The sequence below is a fragment of the Gordionus sp. m RMFG-2023 genome, chromosome 3 (genome assembly GCF_954871325.1).
Source record: "Gordionus sp. m RMFG-2023 chromosome 3, tfGorSpeb1-WG-v2, whole genome shotgun sequence".
Taxonomy (NCBI): Eukaryota; Metazoa; Nematomorpha; class Gordioida; order Chordodea; family Parachordodidae; genus Gordionus; species Gordionus sp. m RMFG-2023.
The window spans coordinates 15,956,556-15,964,512 of NC_088777.1; positions in this window are offsets into that span (position 1 = coordinate 15,956,556).

The window sequence follows — 7,957 nt, forward strand, 5'->3', positions numbered from 1 at the left end:
TATAAGCAAAAATAAAACATAAAAGACATGAGACATAAATTATAAAAATACAAAAAAAATCTAGAATTGATTTCTATAAAAAATAATATTCATGTATCTTTGAATTAATCTGGCTTCTAGGAAACCTGCATGTTATAATTTATTATTCATTATTTTGTTACTTTTAGAAGATGCTTTGGAAAATTAAAAATTGATGGTATTGCTCCCTCTCTTAATTGAACATGATTTGTAACAGATGGAATAAATGAATCTGGTGTAAAATGCTTTGAACATAATTTACTATATTTTGTTACATTGAAGTTCTCTCTCTTCACAGCATGGGTCCACTTTTGTAATAATATTTTATCTTTCATAGGAAATCTTCCATAAATAATTTTTACAATAGAATAATTAATTTGAGATATCATACTTATGAAAGGAAATTTTGCTTCCTCAGCAATATACTACCATTTTAAATCTTTTAGTAATTAAAAAATATTAAATTGAATTCTTATAAAAGATATTTATTATTAAATAATAAATTCCAAATGTTAATAAAGAGCAGAAATATTTCAAGTAAAATATTCAGTAGTGACCTTTATATGATTCATATATACTATAATATATAAGGTAAATAATAAATTGGTGTTTAATTAGATTATATATATATTATAAATATAAACATAATAAAAATATACCTGAAATTTATGAAATTATCATATGCTTCTTTCGTAAAAGATACAAACACAAAATGGCCACCAGTCACTTCAATTTTTGCCACTTCAAATTTGATTTTAGCATTACGATCGGCAGTCTATAGTATTAATGTCATTGTTTGATTCTTTATATAAGTTTGTGAAAGATATTGCTAAAGAGTCTAAGTACAACGCCTTTTTGGATAATCGAAAATCAAAGCAAATTTTTGAATTTAAACAATCTCAAGTATTCTATGTGTAAGATCATTCAATAAAATTATAAATTATAAAATAATATTAAATAGATTATGAACCCCGGAAAAAATACATCAGGAAAAAATACCCCCAGAAAAAAAACCCTGGAAATTTATAGAATTTACTTAAGACCTAAAAATATTGTTGATAAACGGCTCGTTTTTAACTGATTTTTCAACGGCTAACTCAATATTTTAGCCAAAAAAATTATGCTTAAGCCTCGAGATTTTGATAATATGTCTAAACTAAACCTTTATTCCTTGTATGAGCAAATTTGCGTTATATTTTTCTAAATGAAGTTGTTTAACAACACTACCTAATAATATAGGTACATTTTTATTTAATTTATAATGGATATACTCATATTTATAATGTATAAAATTCGTATTTTAGAAAAAATATTATAAAAATTTATATATTAATCAGCTAAATTTCTTTAGGCCCTAATTCATTATTTAAAGATTATTCATATGCCCAGCGTCTACATGATAGGATTTTTACTGGATGCAAACCCCCTTCAAAAACCTTTACCTACCCCCCTAAAAAATAGCAGAAAGTTTTAATTGGAAAACAATGTGTATGATTGTTTGCAATATATAGATTTGGTCGATGAATTGTGTTATAATAATTCTATAATAAAAGTATTAATTTTTGCAGCAATAAATTTTTATTTCATCTCAATAGATAACCCTCTAAATAATTTATATTACCCCCATTAAAGCAGCCTACCCCCCCCCCCCAAAAAAAAAATAGAATGCAAACTGTTCCTACCCCTTCCGCTCATGTAGACGCTGCATATGCCCTTTCATAAAAAATGCTTAAACAAGATAAAATGCTGAAGTTCAAATTGGTACTGGGAAAAAATACCCCAGAAAAATAACCCATGCATTTCTTATTTTCGTAAAGATTATTTGCTATAGTTATAAATACAATATCCATCCTTAATTACTTTATTAAGTAGACTAAATTTGACAAAATTTTGTAATAAAATATATTTATTTTATTGATAAATCCTGATTATGTATATACAAATTTAATAATTTAGAATAATAATTATATTGATTGACATCAAATGACATTAATACTATAGACTGCCGATCGTAATGCTAAAATACGTGATAAGTGATAAAAGCGTTTTCGCTCTCTGGTTGTGGGTACAACAGCAAAATCCATCAAAATGGATAGTTAATTAGAGGAAGAAAATGAGGAGCCCTTCACACGTTTGTGGGCAAGCCGCACGTACTTGTAGGCGCAACATTTCGAAAAAAGTTGTTTAAACCTCTATAGGCTTAGTAAAAAGGAGTGGGGTAAAAAAGAGCCTATACCCGAGAACTACAGTATAATTTAATTACTTTAAAGGTGGGTGATGGCTGATTATATGTTTAAATTATTTAATGTAAGTTTTGATGATTACTATCACTATTGATATTTAATGTTCATAGAAGATGTAAATAAATATGATTAAAATAAAAAAATTTGCCTGAACAGTAGATATAGTGTTATTTTTTATTAATGATTCAACCCATACAATACAGTAATCATAGTCTTTCAGCTTCAAAGGAAATTGAGTGGGATAAAAATATTTAGTATAAAATTGGATGATCCTTTGCTCCTATAAATTGCAAAAGGATGTAGATATATACAATCAAGAGTGGAATGAAATGTTCAATGACCTAATTGTGTGATCTTTTGGTTCTTATATTTACAAGAATAAGGAATTCAATATATCTAATTGTGTGACCCTTCACTTAACTTTGGATCTGATATACTCAACAATTTAAAATAGATCAAATGTAACCATTCCAGTTTAGAAGGTATATGTTTAAGTAAACTTATAATTGAAAAGGAAGTGTAGAATCTATTATAATAATCCTCAAAAAACGTCAATCAAATTTGGCCAATAGTGTTCTTTTAAAAAAAATTGGTCCAATAGTAATCATGTAACAACCTTAACATTCATTCAATTTTATAAGACATTTTACCATCTTCACTTCATAAGGTTTTTTTTTATAGTTTATATAGTTAACCTACAGGAAACGTTAATATATTGGAATATTCAAGTCTTTTAAAATTGTCTTCAAAGATATTTCAAACTGGGTAGAATAAAGGAGAGTTTTAATGTCAAAGTATGTCTCTAGGAATTTATGGGTAAAACAATTTTATTATCAAAACTATTTTTAAAGTATACTTTTATAAACATTTTGAATATTTTAATATTTTTAAAACTTAAATGTGTCCAAAGTGTTGTTATTAATTTGTAAAAATTTTAAGGATTTTTTAAAACATTTTGGATGCAGCTTAAAATAAAATTTTAGTTAATTATTATTCAATAAATTTTTTGGGTTTAAAGAAAATTTATTTGGAGAATATAATAATATTTCTTAAAAATAAAAATCAAATTTGGTATCTAATCTATCTCCAGTTTTAGAATAATAATAAAAATGATTATTTTAGAAAGGAACTATTAAATATACACATGAATTTCATATAAAACCTACACTTACCATAAAAAATTATTTAAATGCTTTTAAGACCTTCATAAATACTCTTTTAAACAAAGACATCCTATCATAGATTTAAATCAAATATGAGGTCAACCTGATTGTCTCACAAAAACTCTGTGGTGGTATCATTGGCTATTTAGATGATTATTGGCAAGAGTCAAAATCCAGGGTCTTAATTTATTAGGTATACATAGCAATTAAGATTGATTAAGGGAGAAGTTAATTATGAAGGTCTTAAAAGCATTTAAATAATTTTTTATGATAAATGTAGGTTTTTTATGAAATTCATGTGTATATTTAATAGTTCCTTTCTAAAATAATCATTTTTATTATTATTCCAAAACTGGAGATAGAATAGATACCAAATTTTATTTTTATAATTTTAAGAAATATTATTCTATTCTCCAAATAACTTTTCTTTAAATCCAAAAAATTTATTGAATAATAATTAACTAAAATTTTATTTTAAGCTGCGTCCAAAATGTTTTAAAAAAATCCTTAAAATTTTCACAAATTAGTAACAACATTTTGGACACATTTAAGTTTTAAAAAAATTAAAATATTCAAAATGTTTGATATGATTCAATTATTAGTTATTTATTAAAAGATATGTAAATATTTAATTGTATTTATAATTATATATTACCTTTCAGTTATTAAACTTTATATGAACTTATTATTTGATAATAATTATATTTAAATTTAAATTATATACTAAATAAATAAATATATGTTGTAAATAATTGTATCAATATTTAATAAACAGTTGGAAAACTAATAATAACTTTTATTTTGAAAGATAATTTTTCCATAAATATATATAAATTATTATATTTGAGTTATATAATAAAATTATAATACAAATGATATAATATCTTTTAAGAGTAGGAATAGGAATATTTTTATTAATAACTATAGGGTTTTAATTTTCTTTGTTGGCATTATCTTGATCTAGCTATTATTCAATAATAAATAACAAATAATAGTAACATAAGGTACAGAATCATTAGACATAGGGATTAAGGTATGATGCAGTTAATTTTATATACATATATAAAATAATACTGTTCCGAGATGTCAATAATTGCAGAGATTATTAGCAGTGTAATATTTTGAAGAATAAAATAAAGAATTAAATAATTTTGTAAAAAATATCCACTTACTAATCCTTCAATTACCATTAAATAATTCATGCTTTCCGGATAGAAGATCAATTAGGATCAATTAACGGGCTATACAATGGTATAAGTTTCGGTAATTGATCCTCAAATCGTTCTTACAGCTTAAATATTTCCGCCAACTTAACGTTTTTAAAACGGTTATAACTCGGTATTGGTTAGTGATATCGATATCCGGTTTGGTGATTGTTAATGTACGTATTGAATACTACATAATTGCCAAGTTTCAAAACATGATCTTTTTTATTTTCGGTTTTGGCAGTTTTGGCAAAGTGCCAATACTTTTTTGTTTTGCTTATAACTCACGAACGGTTCATTCTGTTGATATGCGGTTTAAAGATTCTGGAGGATCAATTAACGCACCACACTTTGGCATATATTTTGGTAATTGATCCTCACTTTTTAAAAAAATTCTTACAACTTCACGCTTTAAAAACAGGTCATAACTCGGTTGCGGTTAGTGATATCGATATCCGGTTTGGAAATTATTTACGCACAAATTAAAGCCTAAATAATTGCCAAATTTCAGATCGTGATCTTTTATATTTTCGGTTTTGGCTAAGTGCCAGCACTTTCTTAATTTGCTCATAACTCAGTAACGGTTCATTCTGCTGCTTTCCGGATAGAAGATCAATTAGGATCAATTAACGGGCTATACAATGATATAAGTTTCGGTAATTGATCCTCAAATCATTCTTACAGCTGCAAATCTTCGCACTTTCATTATTTTGCTTATAACTCAATAGCCTTTAATTTTTTTGACATTCCGTTTAAAGAATATGGAGGATCAATTAAGGTACTAAATATTGGCTATAACTAAAAAAATGATTGCTTAAATTTTTAATTTTGGCAAGGTGCCAAAACCTTTCTATTTTGCTTATAACTCACGAGCGGTTCATTCTGTTGATATGCGGTTTAAAGATTCTGGAGGATCAATTAACGCACCACACTTTGGCATATATTTTGGTAATTGATCCTCACTTTTTAAAAAAATTCTTACAACTTCACGCTATAAAAACAGGTCATAACTCGATTGCGGTTAGTGATATCGATATCCGGTTTGGATATTATTAACGCACAAATTAAAGCTTAAATAATTGCCAAGTTTCAGATCGTGATCTTTTATATTTTCGGTTTTGGCAAAGTGCCAACACTTTCTTATTTTGCTCATAACTCAGTAACGGTTCATTCTGCTGCTTTCCGGATAGAAGATCAATTAGGATCAATTAACGGGCTATACAATGATATAAGTTTCGGTAATTGATCCTCAAATCATTCTTACAGCTGCAAATCTTCGCACTTTCATTATTTTGCTTATAACTCAAAAACCTTTAATTCTGCTGATGTCTGGTTTGAAGATCAATTAGGATCAATTAAGACTCTAAATAATGGCATAGGTTTTGTTAATTGATATTTACATCGTTCTTACAACTTCACGGACTTATAATATAGTGTTGTATATTTTCTCATAACTTCATAATTGTAGAATGTATGTTATTCATAACTTATTATAACATTTTTGATGAAATGTATAATTTTGTTTTACTTATATATAATTTGACTATGTTTGTAGTTAACCTTCTATTATTTGATAACTTAAAATATCTTTTTATTTTTTTATTGTAATTTAATATCAATTTCTTAAATTTAATTTTATAATTAAATAATAAATCATTCGGAAAGGTGGTGGTTTGTTTAAAATTTAAATTAGGATGAACATAATTTTAGCATGGTACTTTAATGTGTATTTATGAATTTCATATAATGATATGTAAATCAGATATTTCCCCTTCATTTGATGATAATTTTGAAAAATTTTCCCACTTAATATATACATATATTAGACAGATTTAATTCTTATAAACCCCTTACTATTTTTCATGATCCAAGGAAAAAATTAATTATTCTGAATTTTCCTGGGCTTGGGAAATATTTTTCACAATTAATTAGGACTTGGACATAGCTTGCTAAACATTTTTCAAAAAATTTTTTAATTTTAAATATGGGCTAGAAATGGGCCTGAAAATTTCTTTTGAAGACATGGCCAAAACCAAGGCCCATGCAACTTTGTGACTTTTTATAAATTTTCTTCAGTTCTCAACTACCAAAATTATTATGGTCTTTGGCAGGTTTGAGAAAATTTTCCCAAGTGCGTGGACCTGGCTTGGGAATTTTTTTAATATTAGGCATAGGTGTAATATTTAACACATAATATTTATATGGCCCTCAGGTAAAAGCTAATTTAAATATTATTTTTATTCAAAAAAATAGTATTCACTCTTAGTCTAAATGGGTTGGTCTTGGTCTGAAGTAGGGGTGAGCTGGGTTAAGATAGAATAAAAAATAGATATGGTTTTTAGAGATTTACCTATCTCCAGGTTTGGGAAAAAATTTTGAAAATTACTATGGGTTGGCCAGGCTTGAGAAAAATTTTTATAAAATTATTATGAGTTGGACTGGGCTTGGAAAATATTTTTATAAATTATATTGGGCTTGGGGAAAATTATAAGCTTGGACGTTTGATAATTTTTTATTAATAACTATGGGTCAGACATTGGCCTTAAACAAGTTATTTAGCAGGCCTGGGCTCGGCCTGATCAAAAAACCAAGGCCCATGAAAATCTGATTTTAATTGTATTTTTAAATTCATTATGATTATTTAAATGTTTTATTTTACTTCTCAACTATCAAAATTATTATCTTTTATTGGGCTTAGATTAATTTTTAAAAATTATTTTGGCTTTGTACTTTACCTGGGAATTTTTTTTAATATTAAATATTATGTATAAATAATCAGTAAATTTAACATATTGGTATTATCAAGTAAAAGCTTTAAATTTATTCTTACTCAAACCATATTATTTAGTCTTAGTTTTAATGGATTGAACCTGGCCTGAAGGGGGGAGGGGGTAAAAAGAATAAAATTTTCAAATAACGGGTAACATCCAGCATAAATATAAAAAGAAAATTCTCATTCCCCGTCATTTTTGTCGGGCTCTCTACTAGTATTATAATAAATCTAATTGTATGGTTATTTTATACTTACTGAGTGGAATAAAAAATTTTCAATATAAAATTGCATGTCTTTTAATCCTTATAAAGAATAACGATATTCTATGTATCTAATTGTGTAAACTTATAAATTACAAAATAATGTAGATATATACAATCAAGAGTGGAATAAAATGTTCAATAACCAAATTGTGTGGTCTTTTAGATCTATCTGATATACATAACAAAGTTAAAATAGATCAAATGTAACTATTCCAGTTTAAAGGTATGTGTGTAAAAAAAAGATGTATTTATCTACATTATAGTTAATAAATGCTACTTCCTTAAAGGGCAT